Consider the following 24,634-nt stretch of genomic DNA (forward strand, 5'->3'; position numbering starts at 1 on the left):
GTACTCGATGTCTAAAAACTGACAGTAATAGGTTTCTGCATGATGTGCATATTGGAATTTACTACTAAGTTCCTTGTACAGTGCACCATGCATGCCCAGGGTCAGTAACTTGAATACTACTAGTGGGCCTGCAGTACTGATTGTGTCACCCACATGAGTAGCCTCGAAAACCTGTCTCAGGCCAGCCAGTGCAGAGCATGTGTGTGCAGTTTTAAACTGGCATTTCGATCTGTTAAGTGCTCCCGCTTCTATTTGATTACATGTAAGGCACCCCTAAGGTAGGCCCTAGGTAGCCCAAAAAGTAGGGTGCAGTGTGTTTAAGAGGTAGGACATGTCCTTATGAGAGTTACATGTCCTTGTAGTAAAAAAACTGCTAAATTTGTTTTTCACTACTGTAAGGTCTATCTCTCCCATAGGCTGGCATTGGAGCTGCCAGGTAACATCATACCAATGTATCTTCCAATTGGGAGGAAATAGAAAATTGCAGTTTGGTGTCTCTGGACTCACAATTTAAAAACATCTTTTTGGGGAGGGGTTTTTAGATTACAGGTATGAAAATTCCACTTTTAGAAAGTTGGCATTTTCTTACTTAACCATTTGGTGCCTTTGCCTGTCCCTAGAATACACAACTGTGTTGGATGACAGTTGGGCGTTGTCAATTCACTCTAGACACTCTCCCACAAAGGGAGCTGAGGTGTGCCCTGCATATCCTGATGGCCCATCACCAGGCTGATGAGCCTACCTGAGCTAGAGTAATGGGAGGAGCTGACACTTGCACCTGAATTGATCGTGCCTGTCCCCACACAATGAAGTCTCCACTCCCTGTAGCGTGTCTGGAGCCGGAGCCAGGAAGGGAAGAATCTTGTGCACTACAGGGAACTTTATTTGAAGTCTCTCAACTTCAGAGGTTAGAATAGGTACAAGTACTGGTGCTCCAACACCATATACTTGAAACACTTCTGGACTGGGGACAGTCTTCCAGGAAGAAGAGCTGTTGTGCTGCCAGGAGGGACTGCCACTTTGCTGTTTGCTTTTCTGTGTTGGGCTGCTGTCTGCTGCCAGGAGGGACTGCCACTTTGCCGTTTCCTTTTCAGTGTTGGCCTGCTGTCTGCTGCTTCTGTTCTGGGAGTGAGAGGACTGGGCTTTGCTCTCTACATCCTGCTTTCTAATGTTTCTCCAAGGGCTTAGGTTGAGCTTGCCTCCTGTTAGAAGTCTCAGGGCCATCAAACACTTCACCTATAGCACCTGGGCTCATCTGCGGAGAGCCCTACTTGCCAAGTGGTGCCAACTACAGTTCCTAGGCCCTTGGAAGCGAGTTTCAGTGCCACAAGAAGAAACCAACATCAAGCAACTTAGGAACTGGCACCTGTCTGCAATGTTGATGCTGCGCCATTGCCTGCACGCCATGGTCCTCGATTGAAGCAACAACAGCGACTTACAGCGCAGGCTCTGATGACACTGCAGTGCCTCCAAAGAACCACCACTGCAGGAGTTCCGAGCACTGCGCTACGGAAGTCTGACTCACTTCTCCAACTCCACAGCTGTGGCCCCGTGGTTTGACCTCAACGTCACAAAATCAAAACCTCATGGCTTGACTGCCGACCTCATCAACAATACCCTCCAGCAGTAAGGAACCAAGATATCGTACTGGCAACTGTTGCATCATCTCTCCTATGCCTCGCATTGTCCCTGGGAAATAACGGCTTAACGACCATGCACTGCCTCCAGGAATCGACGTCTAACTTGCTACAATGATACCTCACCTCCTTTGAGCAACTCACCATCCCCAATCACCAACGTGACAACAATCCTGCCCAGCACTAAGGAACCAACATATCACTTATTTTCACCACACCTCACCTCCCCTGGGCCATGCATCATCTTTCAATTTGGACGCATCCAATGTACTGTACTGGGGTATGCGTGACTCCTTTATCTGGCCTGCGTTCCCTCACAGTCAGACTGAACTTGTGGATTTGTCCCGATCAAGCGCAACCCAATAGCTATAGTCAGAACTATTGTTTTCTAAGAACTAGAACTTTTTTAATATTGAAAACTCTAACTTGATTTGTGTATGTTGGATTTTTGTTGTTTAGGTCTTGTTTTACTCAGATAAATATTGCCTAGTTTTCCTAAACTGGTGTGGAGTACTCTTGTGGTGTGTTCACTGTGTTACTGTGTGTACGTGTACAAATACCTTACAAATTGCCCCTGGGAATAAGCCTGACTGCTCTTACCAAGGGGGTGAGCATGGGTTATTCTTAATGTGTACCTTACTTACTGTGACTAGAGCGAGGGTCCCTTCTTGGACAGGGTGCAAACCATTGCCAACTAGGTACCCCGTTTCTAACAGTGGAGGAACTGATTTAAGCTTTGTATATAGCACGTTTTGATGGATGGTGGGTTTTCTTCAAGGTCAGTCCTGGGGACAGGAAGAGTGAATAGTTGGGGATCCTTATTGATGGCAGACAATAAGTTCCTTGAAGAGAAGGGTTTCCTGCTCCTTTATGGGCAAGTACCATCTGTGGCAGGCTGTTATTTCAGATCAAACATTACACCAACGAAGTATTTGTAACAACTGTGTTAGTTTGCAATTCAAGGCTGTACCCAACATATAAAGGACTTTAACACCCATACCTCCATGCTATCTCTCTGACTTTCCATTTGTATGACAATACATTTACCAGTGTTTTGAATTATTATTTACTGACACTATTGTAGAACACAATCTTACAATAGTATAGTATATATTTGGTAGTCCAGGGTTGAACTTCCCGAATACTTCCAGGGCAGAATGAAGTCTGGGTCTGTACAGTCTGTACGGCAGTATTAGGAGTATCAACAGGAGGATGCGTCCCAGCAGGACATAGACAGCAGTGCTTTCCTTCAACTGCAACTCAAGCTGCGGCTTTGAAGATGCACTAGGTGAGGCTGTTTGCGGCTCTATGGGTGACAAACCTGAATGCATGTCCTTGCCTTCTGTGCCAACGTTGGATGTTGCTGCATCCAAAATGGGTAGTAGCGATGTAGTCTGGGTCTTGTGGCAGAAAAGGGGCGGAACTGTGTGCTGCCTTGTGTGGCGTCTAAGAGAAAAAGATTCAAGGGAACTTCGACCTGGAGGATCACTTGACTATAAGAGTGACGTCGTCTTGGAGATGGAATTTTAACCATTATCCCAAGATGGAGCCTGCTCATATTATTGGTCTTTCCAAATTATCATGGTAGTGGTTTTCTTCCAGGTCATTGATGTTGCATCCCCTTACTTTCAGCATAAATAGGGGCAGCAAATTGGTATCCATGTGTCGTAATGTTTCAGGTTTCTTTTTACCAGCGGAACGTCATCCTTCTGTTGCTTTTTTCATCTTTATGTTTTGTGCCCGATTTTTCTTTATTTAGCTCAGGATCCTGGATTTACCTTGGAACGGGCTTGCTTGTGTTGCAGTCCTATTGTGTAATTAGTTTCCACCACCTCAAGCCTATTCTTCAATCCATACCAAGTTGGAGTTTTTTTGTGCCACTGACGTTTTCCACCAACTTATTGTGATTACTTTTTGAGAACACTTCTCTTACTTTGTGTAGATTGAGTTCATCAACTGAGAAAGTGGCTACTGAAAAATATACAGCCAGATTCATCATAGTCCCGTTTTGCGAATCCTTATATCGAATATTAAGGAATCGCTATTAAGGACTTGCAAAACGGGATTCATGTAGGAATCGCTAAATAAATTGCGATTTCTACACATTCCTTATTTGCGATCAGCAAATTGCTAATCGCAAATAAGGAATAACTCCCCATTCATTCCTATGGGCCTATAGGCCCATAGGAATGATTGGGGAGTTATTCCTTATTTGTGATGCCTATTGGCCTAAAGGCCCATAGGAATGAATGGGGAGTTATTCCTTATTTGCGATTAGCAATTTGCTAATCGTAAATAAGGATGCAATTTCAAGGGTGCCAGGGGTGTCCAAAGGACACCCTGTAGCACCCCTGAAATGTAATCTACATTGGTGGTGGGCACACACATGTCCAAAGGACATGTGTGTGTGTAACATGCAACTTAGAACAATGCATTTAAATGCATTTTTCTAAGTTTTCGCTATTTACCACAAGATTTGACCTCGCAGTAAATAGCGGCCCAAAATTGCGATTTCGCAATTTTAAAATGGTTCAGGAATTGCATGTAAGGAATCTCAAATAGAGATTCCTTAAATGCAATTCCTCGCAAATGTGCGAATTCTTTATTAGCGAATTTTGCATTTGGGATGATGAATCCCAAAATCAAAAATTGCACTCGCAAAGGGCCAGATTCTCAGAATCTGGCCCTTTGCGAGCGCAATTAAGCTTGATGAATCTGGCCGATTGTCCTTACCTCTGGTGCAAGGAAAACAGAGCGTCCTGCTCTGGACTGTTCGTTTGAATGAATTGTGAGGTTTTTTGATGGGTAAGCTTGGATGTCTTTACCATGGATGTCTTTACCATGTAGCTCATGTATTTCCTTACTTGCACTGAGCAGCAATTCTACGGCAAAAGTGTATGTGTGGTAAGTAGCTGGTGGTAGCATGTGCCGTTGGATGCCTTCACAGCCAGTCAATTGCATATTTGGGCTGTATTCTGTGCATATTCAGATTTATGATTGAAAGTGTGCTTTGTAAGGTGATTAACGGTATGTCTTGGTGGGCAGTACTATTGTGTGCTGTTTCTTAGTAGAACGTTACTTGCATAATAAAATTGAAATACTGATTGCATCTATCATGCATACTCTGTTGTGTATAATTGTGTGTGCTATTATGAGACTGTTGTGCATCATACACACCGGGATACCCACGTGAGTCGGATCGGTGTTCAGATACTGTTAGGTGTTCGTGTTGGTGCCTGGAGGACAGTGCTGTAGTGAGAATGTTGATACTCAATGAAATCTATCATCTAGTCTGTGGCATATAGTTTTGCAGAGTGCTGTTGAAACATTTGTGTTGTTACTTTGGAAGAAGTGATGTGGTGAATGCAGCAATATCCAATTACACAGTGCATCTGAACTGTGTTGGATGCCTGAGGGCTGTTCTGTGTTCTTTCTTGATGATTGGCGGAAGTAGATTCTATTTCTTCTGCTCACATACCATTTGTTGGATTTAGGGTTGTTCTAGAGGAAGTGGGCGTTTAAAGCCTATACAGAACTACAAAATCACCAACTTGGAGGAGTGTTTACACAAAACAGCATAAAGACAGAAGGCCCAGTAATCCACATGGTAGCATGCCTAAGCAGGAATGGTGCACATTAGAAAAATTATGATAGATGGGGCAAAATAATAGTTGCCAATCAGAGCTGGTGACGTATACAGGACCTGCATATCCTATAAAGGATGGGACAGTGCCTATTAGTGTACATTTAAGACCCTGGAGTGACATCATTGCAAGAGCTCTGCTGGCTTGTGGCTAGGTCCATGCTACACATACCTCATCTATCTACACATACAAACAAGAGCAATCAAACATACAAACCTGATCAAAAACTTTCAATCTTTTAAAGGTCCAAATCTCACCAACTCTTCCAAAGCCAAAAGAGGACAAATTCTAAACATGGCCCCTCTCATGCTCTGAGAGGCGAATGCTCTCTAGTCGAGCATGCCCTTGTCTGGCCATGTGTTAAACCCTAGCTAGACTGGTACAAAGCACATGCAAGAGGATGGTACAAGACACTATACACCTTCTACTATTCACATAGAAGTGTGTCTGGCTATGTGTCAGGGGAAGAAAAGGGGGGAGAGAAAATAAAGAACACATACTATGTAGGAGTAGAGTGGGGAGAGTTCCCTCAGGACAAGAACCCTCACTCACCGTTGTTCAACGCCCTCTTCTTTTCAGAGGGATTCGTGAAACTGTGAAAAAACGGTCATGTTAAAGTTATCAGACCACATCATAGATTCAAAACAATAGTGCACACGGGCTCCATTATAATCGTGAATATCAAGCTTACCTATTGTGTGATAAAGTCACGTGCACTCTCCAAGCTCTTGTACCAACTCGTGGTGCCCAGCTGAATGTGCATATAACAATGTTTTGTAAATATCTAGATGCTACGTACATGTTTCTCTATGTGCAACAGGCATGGCAAATACTGCAGTTCTTGGTGGATGGTCATGTGTGATTTGTAACCTAGCCGCTGTCCAGTGTGTGGCGTTGTATGTTCAGTTACTTATTGTGTTGTGACACTCATGTGGGTAACACAGTTGTCCCAATGATATGAATAATAGGTTTATGACACTTCGGACCGAATGGAACTTCGCTGCGTATGCCATGTCAACGGTCCCATATGGTGATCAACGTGCTGTGTCTTGAAGAATCCAGCATGGAGTGTTCTCTTTCTGTGGGCCTGCTCAGGCCTCAACCAAAAGAAGTGGTACAAAAGGGGGTGGTAATGGACGGAGCATCTGAACCAATCAAACACTCACACCCCGTCAAAAGATCTGGGTTTAATCCATCACCGTTCTTTAGCCCACTCTGTCACCCCAGTTCAGACATGGCTATATGCAAATCAGTCTGACCCTGTGCCTCATGGGAACAGTCCAGCCCGAACTGCCAAGCCATACCTTCCCTGGACCGAAAACAAGCTTCCGAGGACCGTTTTCTGGCATTCCAGCCGTCTTCAGCCCGGCTTGCTTGAATCCAGTGGCAAAGTGAGCAAGGGACTCACGTCTGAGCATACCCTGCCACACTTATGGCGGCCAAAAGTGGTACAAAAGGGGGTGGTAATGGACGCTCCGTCCATTACCACCCCCTTTTGTACCACTTTTGATTGGTTCAGATGCTCCATCTGAACCAATCAAACACTCACACCCAGTCAAAAGATCTGGGTTTAATCCATCACCGTTCTGCATTCTGTCCATCAATTGTTGTTTTTGCATTTGTCACCCCGATTGGGATGGGTATGCTCAGACGTGAGTCCCATGCTCTCCACACCACTGGGGTCAAGCTATCCTGGCTGAAGACGGCTGATAGCCAGAAACCGGTCCTAGGATGCTTGATTCCGGTCCAGGAAAGACATGGCTTGGCAGTTCGGGTTGGACTGTTCCCATGAGGCACAGGGTCAAGGCTGATTTGCATATGGCCATGTCTGAACTAGGGTGGTGTGGAATGCAAAAAAACGATGGATTTAGGCCCAGATCTCTGTACTGGGGTGAATGTATGACATTGTTCTGCATTCTGTCCATTAAATGTTGTTTTTGCATTTGTCATCCCGAGTGGGATGGGTATGCTCAGACGTGAGTCTCATGCTCTCCACACCACTGGGGTCAAGCTATCCTGGCTGAAGACGGCTGATAGCCAGAAACCGGTCCTAGGATGCTTGATTCCGGTCCAGGAAAGACATGGCTTGGCAGTTCGGGCTGGACTGTTCCCATGAGGCACAGGGTCAAGGCTGATTTACATATGGCCATGTCTGAACTGGGGTGTTGTGGAGTGCAAAAAAAAGAATTGATTTAGGCCCAGATCTCTGTACTGGGGTGAATGTATGACATTGTTCTGCATTCTGACCATCAATAATTGTTTTTGCATCAACCAAAAGAAGGGCAGGCACATCCTAATGCCTTTTATATAAAGGGATTGGGCAATTTTAAATATGGCACAATATGGATGTACCCTATACCTCAGTAATTAAAATAGAGATGTCAGTTGCAACAGTTTTGCAACGTATGGTACAACATTAAAATAAGTAATTCATAGGTGCCTTTGTGGTCTAGGTCATTTGTGTGAAAGTAAACATCCTAATGCCTGGACAGCATATCCGCACGCTAGGGTAGTGTGCGGATATGCTGTCCAGCGCGTAAATCACCCTCCTAAGTAAGTAGGAGGAGACACCCAGGGAGTGACGCAGGTGCCGGCGGTGCAGTGGTGTCCGCCTGGTCAGACCGACAACTACTGTATGTGTCAGTCTAAAAAGTCAGCCCCAGGATTTGTTCCTATATGGAGACACATACCGCATAGTAAAAATATATAGTAAAAATACCCCTGCGATGGAAGGGCAGTGGGTAGAGTGAGTGAGATGGCCTCAATCATGCGCTAACCAAGGAGGAACCGTGTGGTACAGCATGGCTCCTGCAGAGTAATACACTCACCGGGTCTGGACCCAGTGGTCTGCCCGGTGACTGGGTAGTGGAGTGATTTAAAATCACAACTGCGGCGGGTGGAGCGCTAGCACAACCGAGGCAGCAGAGTGGGGCGCTATATCATAGTAAAAACACCCCCGCGATGGAAGGGCGATGGGTAGTGTGAGTGTGATGGTCCCAATCATGCACTAAATAAGAAGGAATTATGTGTTACAGCAAGGCTCCTGTGGAGAGATGCACTCACCGGGTCTGGACCTACAGGTCTGCCCGGTGACTGGGAGGTGGAGTGATTGTGCCATGTCTGTTGCACGTAGAGAAACATGTATGTAGTATTTAGATATTCACAAAACATTATGTTAAATGCATTTACAGCTACGCACCACAAGATGGTACACGAGTTTGGAGAGTGCACGTGACTTTATAGCACATTAGGTAAGCATGATATTCATGATTATAATGGATCATGGGTGCACAATAGTTTTTAATCTACGATGAGGTCTGATTACAAACATGACCGTTTCTTCACAGTTTCACTTATCCCTCTGAAAAGAAGAGGGGCGTTGAACAACGGGCCACACAGTTCCAGTGGTGGCTTGTATATTTTCCCTTTCTCACTTTAACCACTTTTTGCAGAGTGACTTGATAATAAAGGTCCGGAAAAGTGCCTTTTGCCAGAAACATGTTGATCTTATAAACTAGGGCATATCTGTTGAATCCCTAACCATCTTGCATTTTAACCATGTCACTGTGACCTTCTATGTGAATAGTATTCTCTTGAGGGATCAGTACCCTCTGGCTTTCGCAGATCTGCTGAGATCCTAAGTGTGTATATGATGTATATGACTATACACCTTCTGCCTCCTTTCTCTGAGGTTCCCTGCGTGTGTTCTTGATCCTGCGTCACAGATGCCCGCCCCTTGGACACAGAGCCCCCAGTTGCTTCTCATATGCCTGCCCCTTGGAGGCAGGGCACCTCTGTTGTTTCTAATATGCCAACCCCTTGGAGGCAGGGCCCCTCTGTTGCTTCTCAGCTGGCCGTCCCTTGGAGGCAGGGCCCCTCTGTTGCTTCTCAGCTGGCCGTCCCTTGGAGGCAGGGCCCCTCTGTTGCTTCTCAGATGCCATCCCTTAGAGGCAGGGCCCCCAGTTGCTCATCAGATGCCGGCCATTTGGAGACAGGGCGCCTCTGTTGCTTTTCACATGCCCGCCCCTTGGAGGCAGAGCACCTCTGTTGCTTCTCATATGCCCACCCCTTGGAGGGAGGGCCCCTCATTGCTTCTCATATGCCCACCCCTTGAAGACAAGGCCCTTCTGTTGCTTCTCAAAAGTCTGCCCCTTGGAGACAGCCCCCCTTGGTTGCTTCTCAAATGCCTGCCCCTTGGAGGCAGGGCCCCTCTGTTGCTTCTCAAATGCCCGCCCATTGGAGGCAGGGCCCCTCTGTTGCTTCTCAAATGCCCGCCCCTTGGAGGCAGGACCCTCTGTTGCTTCTCTTATGCCCGCCCCTTGGAGGCAGGGCACCTCTGTTGTTTCTAATATTCCAACCCCTTGGAAGCAGGGCCCCTCTGTTGCTTCTCAAATGCCCGCCCCTTGGAGGCAGGGCCCCTCTGTTGCTTCTCTTATGCCCGCCCCTTGAAGGCAGGGCCCCTCTGTTGCTTCTCAAAAGTCTGCCCCTTGGAGACAGCCCCCCTTGGTTGCTTCTCAAATGCCCGCCCCTTGGAGGCAGGGCCCCTCTGTTGCTTCTCAAATGCCCACCCCTTGGAGGCAGGGCCCCTTTGCTGCTTCTCAAATGCCCGCCCCTTGGAGGCAGGGCCCCTCTGTTGCTTCTCAAATGCCCGCCCCTTGGAGGCAGGGCCCCTCTGTTGCTTCTCAAATGCCCGCCCCTTGGAGGCAGGGCCCCTCTGTTGCTTCTCAAATGCCCGCCCCTTGAAAGGCAGGACCCTCTGTTGCTTCTCTTATGCCCGTACCTTGGAGGGAGGGCCCCTCATTGCTTCTCATATGCCCACCCCTTGGAGACAAGGCCCTTCTGTTGCTTCTCAAATGTCTGCCCCTTGGACACAGCCCCCCTTGGTTGCTTCTCAAATGCCTGCCCATTGGAGGCAGGGCCCCTCTGTTGCTTCTCAAATGCCTGCCCCTTGGAGGCAGGACCCTCTGTTGCTTCTCTTATGCCCGCCCCTTGGAGGCAGGGCACCTCTGTTGTTTCTAATATTCCAACCCCTTGGAAGCAGGGCCCCTCTGTTGCTTCTCAAATGCCTGCCCCTTGGAGGCAGGGCCCCTCTGTTGCTTCTCTTATGCCCGCCCCTTGAAGGCAGGGCCCCTCTGTTGCTTCTCAAAAGTCTGCCCCTTGGAGACAGCCCCCCTTGGTTGCTTCTCAAATGCCCGCCCCTTGGAGGCAGGGCCCCTCTGTTGCTTCTCAAATGCCCACCCCTTGGAGGCAGGGCCCCTTTGCTGCTTCTCAAATGCCCGCCCCTTGGAGGCAGGGCACCTCTGTTGTTTCTAATATTCCAACCCCTTGGAAGCAGGGCCCCTCTGTTGCTTCTCAAATGCCTGCCCCTTGGAGGCAGGGCCCCTCTGTTGCTTCTCTTATGCCCGCCCCTTGGAGGCAGGGCCCCTCTGTTGCTTCTCAAATGCCCACCCCTTGGAGGCAGGGCCCCTTTGCTGCTTCTCAAATGCCCGCCCCTTGGAGGCAGGGCCCCTCTGTTGCTTCTCTTATGCCCGCCCCTTGAAGGCAGGGCCCCTCTGTTGCTTCTCTTATGCCCGCCCCTTGAAGGCAGGGCCCCTCTGTTGCTTCTCTTATGCCCGCCCCTTGAAGGCAGGGCCCCTCTGTTGCTTCTCAAAAGTCTGCCCCTTGGAGGCAGGGCCCCTCTGTTGCTTCCAATATCCCACTCCTTGGAGGCAAGGCCCCTCTGTTGCTTCTCAGATGCCCACTCCTTGAATAGGGCCCCTCTGTTGCTTCTCATATGCCCACCCCTTGGAGGCAGGGCCCCTCTGTTGCTTCTCAGATGCCCACTCCTTGAATAGGGCCCCTCTGTTGCTTCTCATATGCCCACTCCTTGGAGGCAGGGCCCCTCTGTTGCTTCTCAGATGCTCGCCCCCTGGAGGCAGGACCCCTCTGTTGCTTCTCATATGCCCACTCCTTGAATAGGGCCCCTCTGTTGCTTCTCATATGCCCACTCCTTGGAGGCAGGGCCCCTTTGTTGCTTCTCAGATGCTCGCCCCCTGGAGGCAGGACCCCTCTGTTGCTTCTCATATGCCCACTCCTTGAATAGGGCCCCTCTGTTGCTTCTCATATGCCCGCCCCTTGAAGGGGGCCCCTCTGTTGCTTCTCATATGCCCACTCCTTGAAGAGGGCCCCTCTGTTGCTTCTCAGATGCCCGCCCCTTGGAGGCAGGGCCCCTCTGTTGCTTCTCAGATGCCCACTCCTTGAAGAGGGCCCCTCTGTTGCTTCTCAGATGCCCACTCCTTGAAGAGGGCCCCTCTGTTGCTTCTCAGATGCCCACTCCTTGAAGAGGGCTCCTCTGTTGCTTCTCAGATGCCCGACCCTTGGAGGCTGGGCACCTCTTTTGCTTCTCAGATGCCCACTCCTTGAAGATGGCCCCTCTGTTGCTTCTGATATGCCTGCCCCCTGGAGGCAGGGCCCCTCTGTTGCTTCTCAGATGCCCGACCCTTGGAGGCAGGGCCCCTCTGTTGCTTCTCAGATGCTCGCCCCCTGGAGGCAGGGCCCCTCTTGCTTCTCATATGCCCAATCCTTGAAGAGGGACCCTCTGTTGCTTCTCCTATGCCCACTCCTTGAAGAGGGCCCCTCTGTTGCTTCTCAGATGCCCACTCCTTGAAGAGGGCTCCTCTGTTGCTTCTCAGATGCCCGACCCTTGGAGGCTGGGCACCTCTTTTGCTTCTCAGATGCCCACTCCTTGAAGATGGCCCCTCTGTTGCTTCTGATATGCCTGCCCCCTGGAGGCAGGGCCCCTCTGTTGCTTCTCAGATGCCCGCCCTTTGGAGGCAGGGCACCTCTTTTGCTTCTCAGATTCCCGCCCCTTGGAGGCAGGGCCCCTCTGTTGCTTCTCAGATGCCCGCCCCCTGGAGGCAGGGCCCCTCTGTTGCTTCTCAGATGCCCGACCCTTGGAGGCAGGGCCCCTCTGTTGCTTCTCAGATGCCCGACCCTTGGAGGCAGGGCCCCTCTGTTGCTTCTCAGATGCTCGCACCCTGGAGGCAGGGCCCCTCTTGCTTCTCATATGCCCAATCCTTGAAGAGGGACCCTCTGTTGCTTCTCATATGCCCACTCCTTGGAGGCAGGGCCCCTCTGTTGCTTCTCAGATGCTCGCCCCCTGGAGGCAGGGCCCCTCTTGCTTCTCATATGCCCAATCCTTGAAGAGGGACCCTCTGTTGCTTCTCCTATGCCCACTCCTTGAAGAGGGCCCCTCTGTTGCTTCTCATATGCCCACTCCTTGAAGAGGGCCTCTCTGTTGCTTCTCAGATGCTCGCCCCCTGGAGGCAGGGCCCCTCTTGCTTCTCATATGCCCAATCCTTGAAGAGGGACCCTCTGTTGCTTCTCCTATGCCCACTCCTTGAAGAGGGCCCCTCTGTTGCTTCTCATATGCCCACTCCTTGAAGAGGGCCCCTCTGTTGCTTCTCAGATGCCCGACCCTTGGAGGCAGGGCCCCTCTGTTGCTTCTCATATGCCCACCCCTTGGAGGCAGGGCCCCTCTGTTGCTTCTCAGATGCTCGCCCCTTGGAGGCAGGGCCCCTCTTGCTTCTCAGATGCCCAATCCTTGAAGAGGGACCCTCTGTTGCTTCTCATATGCCCACTCCTTGAAGAGGGCCCCTCTGTTGCTTCTCATATGCCCACTCCTTGAAGAGGGCCTCTCTGTTGCTTCTCAGATGCTCGTCCCCTGGAGGCAGGGCCCCTCTTGCTTCTCATATGCCCAATCCTTGAAGAGGGACCCTCTGTTGCTTCTCCTATGCCCACTCCTTGAAGAGGGCCCCTCTGTTGCTTCTCATATGCCCACTCCTTGAAGAGGGCCCCTCTGTTGCTTCTCAGATGCCCGACCCTTGGAGGCAGGGCCCCTCTGTTGCTTCTCATATGCCCACCCCTTGGAGGCAGGGCCCCTCTGTTGCTTCTCAGATGCTCGCCCCTTGGAGGCAGGGCCCCTCTTGCTTCTCAGATGCCCAATCCTTGAAGAGGGACCCTCTGTTGCTTCTCATATGCCCACTCCTTGAAGAGGGCCCCTCTGTTGATGCCGCCCCTTGTTCCCCTCTAACTGGCCATAAATCGCTGTCCTTTCCGCACGGCTCTTAAACCTCACTCATTCTCAGCAGGATGCTGGAGCTTTTCGGACTCGGCCTGCGGCTGTTTTTCTTGTTGCTCTGTTCTCTTTAGTCTTAATCCAACATGTATTTGGGGAAAGTTAATCTGACAAGTAATCCATTCGTCCTTAGCAGACTCCTGCCCCGAACATAACAAGACCGGCACATCCTGCCCCGCGTTCCCCTCTAATCCTCACTCCCCCGTGAGCCCATACTTCATTGTAGGTCCTTCGCTTCAAACGCTCGTGTATTGTATTCCCAGATCATTTCCTAGATAATGTGATGGTACATTTGGGTCAGACGTCTCCGTTCCAAGGTTAATATTACATGCAGTTGATTACTAAAGACAGTCAGAGCTGTGGGCTTAAACTATAGTCTTTGCACTTACATTTCAGAGTTCCACCTTCACTGGCATTGCTCCGACTCGTGCTTGTCCGGGTGCGTGCAGAGGTGAACACTCCACCACAAGAGAGGAACACACAAGTCGTGGCTAATTGCGCAGTGAAGGCTGGCACACTTCCAGCAGCAAGGTCTGTCATTCACTTCCGGCGGAAGCAGACCCTTGATGGAATCTTGCTTCCCTCGCTCCAGGCCTGCGGGTTCCATCTTGCCTCAACACACTGTTGCCACACAGGCCAGTCTTTTATGTACTCAGGATGTGGTTCGTTTTGGCAGAGCCAGTGCCGTCCGCGCGATCGAACACCAGAAGTGTTGTGTAAACGAGCTGGTCATGGACAAAGACTGGAAGGGACTGGGCAGCACACCGACTGCCTCCATTTCAGCCAAATGCATATCTGGCCCCATATGTTCAAGGACGAGGATACATGGGTCTGGCTGTCAGTTTGGCTCATCCCAGAATAAACACTGCCACGAAGGAATGGCCTAAGTGGAAGGCAGGAGTTTTATTTTTGATATATTCTTCTGCGGGAGACTTTACTAGCCGATATTTGGTGTAAAGAATGAGTGTGTAACATCAGTGCAGGTGGGGTCTGGCTGCTGGTAGGGGACCTCGAGCAGCTTTGCTGACTCTCCAGACTATTGGACGACCAGGCCTAACCTTTGGCATCAAAACCTACAGCCCTCCCAGCGTGTGCGCCATTGTCACGCGTGGGCCAGGAGCACGTGCTGATGTCTGCCATGAAACCAGCTTCCCATTGTAAGATCTACCCCAGCTGTCCTTCTGACGGCAAGCGACACCGCTGTGCAGTCCAGCCAGAGGGACAAAGAAGAAATGAGAAGGAAGCGAGGCCTCTACGCATGGGTTCACGCCTAGAAGACAAACCTGAGGCACAATCCCAAGTCAGGACCTGAACCTCCCTGTGTCCAAGTCTTAACATGACCCACTGAGAGAAGGCCCAGTCGAGAGCATCGCTCGCCACCAGGTCACCGCCAGCGCCCGCCTGGACACACTTATCTTCATGAAAACCTTAATGAATTAAGGTACCATTTCACCGCAGCAGCAAGCTCTACCTCTAGCCGGCAAAGTCCCGGCGCCCCGCTGACCCCTCCACAATGACCCTGCGCTGTTCAGCCATCTTCTCATCTGTCCATAGACATTAATCTCATACTAGCTACTAATTAGATGGTTGGTTACCCAGGGGGCTGTATTGACCAATCTAGCCACAACTAGTGCCCCCTGTGAAAATATTGCATCTTGTACAACTTTACTTGGCTGAGCCTTGAGCCCTCGTTACACTACACAGCAGCTGTGTATCCCCCTCACCTTTGCATGGTAAGAGCCGTGAGCTCGGCGAGGCTACCAAACGCTGAGCTGGGGCAGCAGAGGAGGCTTGTGTCAGGGTGCGAGGTATGAGGGTGAGGCCTTGAATAAAGAATATGAAGTCTCTATTCACCGCTCTCTAATCGCGTACAAGGACATTCACATCCAGGACAGGGTTAGCCTAACTTTCCCATTGGCTGGCTTTTAGTACCGTTAATCAAAGAGCCCAAAATTGGCTAAACATGACTTGCACTGGAAAGCATATGCCCAGGTCCAGCGGAAGCAAGCTGGGCATGGTGGCGCAAGGTTGCCAGGCTTGCCCAAACGTACTGGGCATTGCCACATAAATGTGGTCAATTTCAGCTGCCATGGCCTTGCCCAACCTGCATGAGGTGAGGCATTGGTGGCTGCAATGGTTGTGACTGGATATGGGGCAGACAGCGAGAGGGGATATGAACAGAGGTGATCTTACGCTCTTCCCTTCGTCCATCCAGGCCCCGGTGACCCAATGGGGCAAGAACTGCTCACCAAACGCCTTTGGTCCGTCTTTCATATAGGATTTGATCACCTGATAGTTATTACATTGTTAATAGAAAACACGTTACATATGAAATCCATTTCCTGAGTTGACCACAGCGTGGTTAGAAAAACGAAGGGACCTGGTCTCCTGAAACTGCTGAATAGATGAGGTTGTGTCTAATTGAAAACAACAAATGTAGTGCAATCGGTCATTTGATGCGAAAATTGTTTCGCCCATGTCTGAGGCTAGCACTTTTGATCTCTGAGCAGAGTGTGTAAAACATACAGGCCTGACAACTTGTTAAAAACAAAAAATGTGTGATGTGTGTACAGACAGACATATCCATATCACATACTCCAAAAATATAACTGATTTCCATAAATTCCTTACATGTGCAATGAATAATTCCAAATGAAGGGGTGGGTGGTGTGTGGGTGCGCGGGCGTGCGTGTTTTCTTAGTAATCTTTTACCTCGACGTCCATCATGTAAAAGATATATATGGAGCAATCGTGAAGTATTCGGAGTCACGTGGGGACATTAATTATTAAAGATTGCTGCAGGCTAGAAAAGTATAAATAAAGACCAACGAGCGATAGGAAAGGCACAGGGGGTGGGAGGGTGGAGGAGGGGGGGGGGCGACAAACAGCAAGCGAAAGAGACTCTCTGAGGGGTAAAAGAACAAAGAAATGGCAGGAAGAGGACACCGCAGGGGGGCTCAATAATAGGCAGAAATATACAATGATAGCAGGGGAGTAAAGAGGGAAAGAAAGGAACACAAGGGCCGCGTGGAGGAAAGAGGGGGAGAGGATACACGACACAGAATTAGTCATGAGAGAGGAGAAAGGAAGGGTGAGAGAGGAGAAAGGAAGGAAGAAATGAGGCGTGGAAATAAAAAGAGGGAGGGGTGAGAGAGAGCATGGAGTGAGGAGTTCGAATAGAGAAGGAGGGATCCCGTAGAGGGGGCTTTCGGGAGAGACCAACATAAAACCAGGGGCGGCCTTAGGCATGTGCAAGCTGTGCACCTGCACAGGGCCACCAAACCCAAGGGCCACCACGCCAATATATATCCTTAATATAATAATCCTCTGAGGATGGATACATATTTGGGTGGCAGCCCCTGGCAGGGATTTGGCGGCCTCCGGCTCTGTTCCACTTCCAAACACCCTGTTGAGGGTGTTTGGAAGTGGTCTCTGCGCTCCGCCCCGCCTGGACCCCCTCTTCCGGGGCCCCCTTCCTAATCTCCCTGCCCAGGGCCACCATGAGCCTAGAGCCGCCCCTGATAAAACAAGGAAGAATGGAAGATGGACGAGAGTGGCTGCGTGATCAATAGAAAGACCGAATGTCACGAAATATCATAGATGAAGTGCGTGCAAGCGTGTGCGTGTATCCTGTGTGGTGTGTGTATGTATGTGCGTTTCCACGTGTTCCAGCATATTCCCGAGGGCACGGGAGACTTCGGGAGGGGGTGAAATTGAAAGATGCCTGCAGGCGCGGAACCAAGTCAGGGCAGTACCAGACATCCGCTGATCCCGTCTCCAGCGAGATCACCATGGCAACCCCATCCCCGATGGAGGTCGCCCTGGCAACGGGATGCTTTAGAAGCCGTGATCCTGAGCGGTGCTGGCAGGCAGAGACATTTTAGTGGGGCGCACATTAACTGAGCAATCCATCTTCCCGACCAGCAGGAGCGTGTCGAGGCGGGGTGCGGGCGCGCAGTAATGAAGCTGCGAGGCCGCCATAATTACAACCCATTTACTTCCCCCAAATATCGCCATCACTCCAGATAATGGAGTTTTCCATGGAACGGGATGCGGCGGGTGTGTGACTGATGGGTGCCCCGGCCCCCATCAGCGACGGCCGGGTGCATTCCATGGTGGTGCACAGCGGGCACACCTTCCAGGGGCGCGCGGCGCGTCTGGAGGGGCCCTGGCGCAACCTTGAGGTTTATTTGTGTGGAACGCTATTGGTACCTGGTGGCTGCACCCGCTGTGCGTAATGAAGAAACACAAATAACAGAAGTAACGGGGATCGGCCTGGGAGAGGAGATAGGCCCGGGCTTCAAAATAAAAGCGGCCCCATTAGTGATAAGAGCAAGCTTTGAACCTGTAAAGACAGGCTGTATACGTATTTTGTCAGGGTGAATGGGGTTGGGCTTGCTATATGCAGTGTTTGTTTGAACATCAGGGAACCGGCCAACACTGACCTGCCAGACCAGCTGTCAGGGCACTACCTGTAGCGCATACCTGTGTGGGTGAGCTCTAAGTACTTGTTAAAGGTGAAAGGCCGGCATGATGAGGTACTTCACTCGGCGTGCCCATGTGCCTGACATACCTCACACTGCCTGCCCATGCGGCCCTGGCGCCCCTCACTGCCTATGCACCTCACATACCTGTGGTGCAGCGGCCAGGGTGCCTGATTTCCGACCAGAGGGTTCACGGTGCGATCCCCGGCGCCGGTGGCAGGTTAGCCCAGCACCATGTGACTCTGGGCGATAGCTCGCTTAATCTTCCCGACGGCCCCCAGCGCAGGGACATCTCTCCGGAGGTAGATGTGCGATTTACAAATGCTGGTATTTATTTATTATTTACCTCACACTACTTGAGTAACCTGACCATGTGTCTAGCATACCTCACACTGCCTGTCCATGTGTCTAACATACCTCACACTGCCTGTCCATATGTCTAACATACCTCACACTGCCTGTTAATGTGTCTAACATACCTCACACTGCCTGTCCATATCTCTAACATACCTCACACTGCCTGTCCATGCATCTAACATACCTCACACTGCCTGTCCATGTGTCTAACATACCTCACACTGCCTGTTAATGTGTCTAACATACCTCACACTGCCTGTCCATATGTCTAACATACCTCACACTGCCTGTCCATGCATCTAACATACCTCACACTGCCTGTCCATGTGTCTAACATACCTCAATCTACCTGTCGATGCATCTAACATACCTCACACTGCCTGTTAATGTGTCTAACATACCTCACACTGCCTGTCCATATGTCTAACATACCTCACACTGCCTGTCCATGCATCTAACATACCTCACACTGCCTGTCCATGTGTCTAACATACACTGCCTGTCAATGTATCTGACATACCTCACACTGCCTGTCCATATGTCTAACATACCTCACACTGCCTGTCAATGTGTCTAACATACCTCACACTGCCTGTCCATGCATCTAACATACCTCACACTGCCTGTTCATGTGTCTAACATACCTCACTCTACCTGTCGATGCATCTAACATACCTCACACTGCCTGTCCATGTGTCTAACATACTTCACACTGCCTGTCCATATGTCTAACATACCTCACACTGCCTGTCAATGTGTCTAACATACCTCACACTGCCTGCCCATGTGTCTAACATACTTCACACTGCCTGTCCATATGTCTAACATACCTCACACTGCCTGTCCATGCATCTAACATACCTCACACTGCCTGTCCATGTGTCTAACATACACTGCCTGTCAATGTATCTGACATACCTCACACTGCCTGTCCATATGTCTAATATACCTCACACTGCCTGTCCATGTGTCTAACATACCTCGCTCTGCCTGTCGATGCGTCTAACATACCTCACACTGCCTGTCCATGCATCTAGCATACCTCACACTGCCTGACCATGTGTCTAACATAACTCACACTGCCTGTCAATGTGTTTAACATACCTCACTCTGCCTGTCGATGTGTCTAACATACCTCACTCTGCCTGTCAATGTGTCGAACATACCTCACTCTGCCTGTCAATGTGTTTAACATACCTCACTCTGCCTGTCAATGTGTTTAACATACCTCACTCTGCCTGTCAATGTGTTTAACATACCTCACTCTGCCTGTCGATGTGTTTAACATACCTCACACTGCCTGTCGATGCATCTAACATACCTCACGCTGCCTGTCCATGTGTGTAACCTACCTCTCAGTGCATGACCATGCGTCTAACATACCTCATACTGCCTGTCCATGTGTCTAACATACCTCACACTGCTTGTACATGTTTCTAAAATACCTCATACTGCCTGTCCATGTGTCTAACATACCTCACACTGCCTGTCCATCTGTCTAACATACCTCACACTGCCTGTCCATCTGTCTAACATACCTCACGCTGCCTGTCCATTGTCTAACATACCTCACAGTGCATGATTATGCGTCTAACATACCTCACACTGCCTGTCCATATGTCTAACATACCTCACACTGCCTGTCCATGCATCTAACATACCTCACACTGCCTGTCCATGTGTCTTACATACCTCACTCTGCCTGTCGATGCATCTAACATACCTCACACTGCCTGTCCATGTGTCTAACATACCTCACTCTACCTGTCTATGCATCTAACATACCTCACACTGCCTGTCCATGTGTCTAACATACCTCACACTGCCTGTCCATAAGTCTATCATACCTCACACTGCCTGTCCATGCATCTAACATACCTCACACTGCCTGTCCATGTGTCTAACATACCTCACTCTACCTGTCGATGCATCTAACATACCTCACACTGCCTGTCCATGTGTCTAACATACCTCACACTGCCTGTCCATATGTCTAACATACCTCACACTGCCTGTCAATGTGTCTAACATACCTCACTCTACCTGTCGATGCATCTAACATACCTCACACTGCCTGTCCATGTGTCTAACATACCTCACACTGCTTGTCCATATGTCTAACATACCTCACACTGCCTGTCCATGCATCTAACATACCTCACACTGCCTGTCCATGTGTCTAACATACCTCACACTGCCTGTCCATGTGACAAACATACCTCACACTGCCTGTCCATATGTCTAACATACCTCACACTGCCTGTCCATGCATCTAACATACCTCACACTGCCTGTCCATGCATCTAACATACCTCACTCTGCCTGTCGATGCATCTAACATACCTCCATCTGCCTGTCCATGTGTCTAACATACTTCAAACTGCCTGTCCATATGTCTAACATACCTCACACTGCCTGTCAATGTGTCTAACATACCTCACACTGCCTGTCAATGCATCTAACATACCTCACACTGCCTGTCCATGTGTCTAACATACCTCACTCTACCTGTCGATGCATCTAACATACCTCACACTGCCTGTCCATGTGTCTAACATACTTCACACTGCCTGTCCATATGTCTAACATACCTCACACTGCCTGTCAATGTGTCTAACATACCTCACACTGCCTGTCCATGTGACAAACATACCTCACACTGCCTGTCCATATGTCTAACATACCTCACACTGCCTACCCATGCATCTAACATACCTCACACTGCCTGTCCATGTGTCTAACATACCTCACTCTACCTGTCGATGCATCTAACATACCTCACACTGCCTGTCCATGTGTCTAACATACCTCACACTGCCTGTCCATGTGTCTAACATACCTCACACTGCCTGTCCATATGTCTAACATACCTCACACTGCCTGTCCATGCATCTAACATACCTCACACTGCCTGTCCACGTGTCTAACATACCTCACTCTGCCTGTCGATGCATCTAACATACCTCACACTGCCTGTCCATGTGTCTAACATACCTCACTCTGCCTGTCGATGCATCTAACATACCTCACACTGCTGTCCATGTGTCTAACATACTTCACACTGCCTGTCCATATGTCTAACATACCTCACACTGCCTGTCCATGTGTCTAACATACCTCACACTGCCTGTCCATGTGTCTAACATACCTCACACTGCCTGTCCATATGTCTAACATACCTCACACTGCCTGTCAATGTGTCTAACATACCTCACTCTACCTGTCGATGCATCTAACATACCTCACACTGCCTGTCCATGTGTCTAACATACCTCACACTGCTTGTCCATATGTCTAACATACCTCACACTGCCTGTCCATGCATCTAACATACCTCACACTGCCTGTCCATGTGTCTAACATACCTCACACTGCCTGTCCATGTGTCTAACATACACTGCCTGTCAATGTATCTAACATACCTCACACTGCCTGTCCACGTGTCTAACATACCTCACTCTGCCTGTCGATGCATCTAACATACCTCACACTGCCTGTCCATGTGTCTAACATACCTCACTCTGCCTGTCGATGCATCTAACATACCTCACACTGCTGTCCATGTGTCTAACATACCTCACACTGCGTGTCCATGTGTCTAACATACTTCACACTGCCTGTCCATATGTCTAACATACCTCACACTGCCTGTCCATGTGTCTAACATACCTCACACTGCTGTCCATGTGTCTAACATACTTCACACTGCCTGTCCATATGTCTAACATACCTCACACTGCCTGTCCATGCATCTAACATACCTCACACTGCCTGTCCATGTGTCTAACATACACTGCCTGTCAATGTATCTAACATACCTCACACTGCCTGTCCATATGTCTAACATACCTCACAATGCCTGTCCATGCATCTAACATACCTCACACTGCCTGACCATGTGTCTAACATAACCCACACTGCCTGTCAATGTGTTTAACATACCTCACTCTGCCACTCGATGTGTCTAACATACCTCACTCTGCCTGTCAATGTGTCGAACATACCTCACTCTGCCTGTCAATGTGTTTAACATACCTCACTCTGCCTGTCAATGTGTTTAACATACCTCACTCTGCCTGTCAATGTGTTTAACATACCTCACACTGCCTGTCGATGCGTCTAACATTCCTCACGCTGCCTGTCCATGTGTGTAACCTATCTCTCAGTGCATGACCATGCGTCTAACATACCTCATACTGCCTGTCCATGTGTCTAACATACCTCACACTGCCTGTACATGTTTCTAAAATACCTCATACTGCCTGTCCATGTGTCTAACACACCTCACACTGCCTGTCCATCTGTCTAACATACCTCACACTGCCTGTCCATCTGTCTAACATACCTCACACTGCCTGTCCATTGTCTAACATACCTCACAGTGCATGATTATGCGTCTAACATACCTCACACAGCCTGACCATGTGTCTAACATACCTCACACTCTCTGTCCATGTGGGGTGGCCCCCCTCACTGCCTGTCCACAAACCGCTATTGCACCGTGCCGTCTGTCCATGTATCCCATATACAGCTCTCCATTCTTGTTCCCCAAGAGCCTCTCCCTGTCTGCCCTTGTGCACTGGTTCATCTTACTGAATGCATACATGCGCCCCTCACAGCTCGCATGGACATGTTCATGCGTCCCAAGCTGCTCCGACTCTGTGAGCTCCAAGATCCTCTGACTGTCTGTCCATGCGCCCCAAGAGCAACTCACTTCTCGCTCCCTTTGTGCGCCACAAACGCATCTCATTGCTCATGTGCCTCATACATTTCTAACTGCTCCCTGCCGGTCCATGTGCCTGAAGGGACTCTTACTGACTGTCCACATGCTCCCAGCTCCCCTCAGTGTCTATTCATGTGCCTCAGGCCCCTCTCACTGTGCAAGAACCCCATGCCCCTCTCACTGTGCAGAGGCCACCAGGCCCCTCTCACTGTGCAGGAGGCCCAACCCCTCCCACTGTGCAAGAACACAGGCCCCTCTCACTGTGCAGGAGCCCAGGCTCCTCTCACTGTGCAGGAGCTCCAGGTCCCTCTCACTGTGCAGGAGCTCCAGGTCCCTCTCACTGTGCAGGAGCTCCAGGTCCCTCTCACTGTGCTAGAGCCAAGACTCCTCTCACTGTGCAGGAGTCCCAGGTCCCTCTAACTGTGCAGGAGCCCCAGGTGCTTCTCACTGAACAAGAGCCCCAGGCCCCTCTCACTGCGAAGGAGTCTTGGGCCTCTCTCACTGTGCAGGAGCCCCATGCCTCACTCACTGGGCAAGAGCCTAGACTCCTTTCACCGCGCAAGAGTCCTAGGCGCTTCTCACTGTGCAAGAGCCCCAGGCTCCTCTCACTGTGCAGGAGCAACAGACCCTTCTTACTGGGCAGGAACCACAGGCCCCTCTCACTGTGCAAGAGCCCAGGGTCCTCTCACCGTGCAAGAGTCCCAGGCGATTCTCACTGTGCAAGCACCCCAGGCTCCTCTCACTGTGCAGGAGTCTTAGGCCTCTCTCACTGTGCAGGATTCTTAGGCCTCTCTCACTGTGCAAGAGTCCCAGGCGATTCTCACTGTGCAAGAGCCCCAGGCCCCTCTCACTGCGAAGGAGTCTTGGGCCTCTCTCACTGTGCAGGAGCCCCATGCCTCACTCACTGGGCAAGAGCCTAGACTCCTTTCACCGCGCAAGAGTCCCAGGCGCTTCTCACTGTGCAAGAGCCCCAGGCTCCTCTCACTGTGCAGGAGCAACAGACCCTTCTTACTGGGCAGGAACCACAGGCCCCTCTCACTGTGCAAGAGCCCAGGGTCCTCTCACCGTGCAAGAGTCCCAGGCGATTCTCACTGTGCAAGCGCCCCAGGCTCCTCTCACTGTGCAGGAGTCTTAGGCCTCTCTCACTGTGCAGGATTCTTAGGCCTCTCTCACTGTGCAGGAGTCTTAGGCCTCTCTCACTGTGCAGGAGCCCAAGCCCCTCCCACTGTGCAAGAGCCTAGACTCCTTTCACAGCGCAAGAGTCCCAGGCGCTTCTCACTGTGCAAGAGCCCCAGGCCCCTCTCACTGTGCAGGAGCCACAGACCCCTCTTACTGGGCAGGAACCACAGGCCCCTCTCACTGTGCAAGAGCCCAGGGTCCTCTCACCGTGCAAGAGTCCCAGGCGATTCTCACTGTGCAAGCTCCCCAGGCTCCTCTCACTGTGCAGGAGTCTTAGGCCTCTCTCACTGTGCAGGAGTCTTAGGCCTCTCTCACTGTGCAGGAGTCTTAGGCCTCTCTCACTGTGCAGGAGTCTTAGGCCTCTCTCACTGAGCAGGAGTCTTAGGCCTCTCTCACTGTGCAGTGAGGCCGGTTTCTCTCACTGGGCAGGAGCCCCAGGTCCCTCTCACTGTGCAGGAGCCCCAGGTCCATTTCACTGTGCAAGAGTCCCAGGC

General features: G+C 50.3%; 1 protein-coding gene across 2 annotated transcripts in view; it reads right to left on the minus strand.

Annotated features, from left to right (window-relative positions):
- The window catches only part of MYO1D (myosin ID), a 512,976-nt gene that overhangs the window by 95,259 nt on the left and 393,083 nt on the right, over nucleotides 1-24,634 (minus strand). The window lies entirely within an intron of this gene.

The sequence above is a fragment of the Lissotriton vulgaris genome, chromosome 5, assembly GCF_964263255.1.
Source record: "Lissotriton vulgaris chromosome 5, aLisVul1.2, whole genome shotgun sequence".
In the NCBI taxonomy this organism is placed as follows: domain Eukaryota; kingdom Metazoa; phylum Chordata; class Amphibia; order Caudata; family Salamandridae; genus Lissotriton; species Lissotriton vulgaris.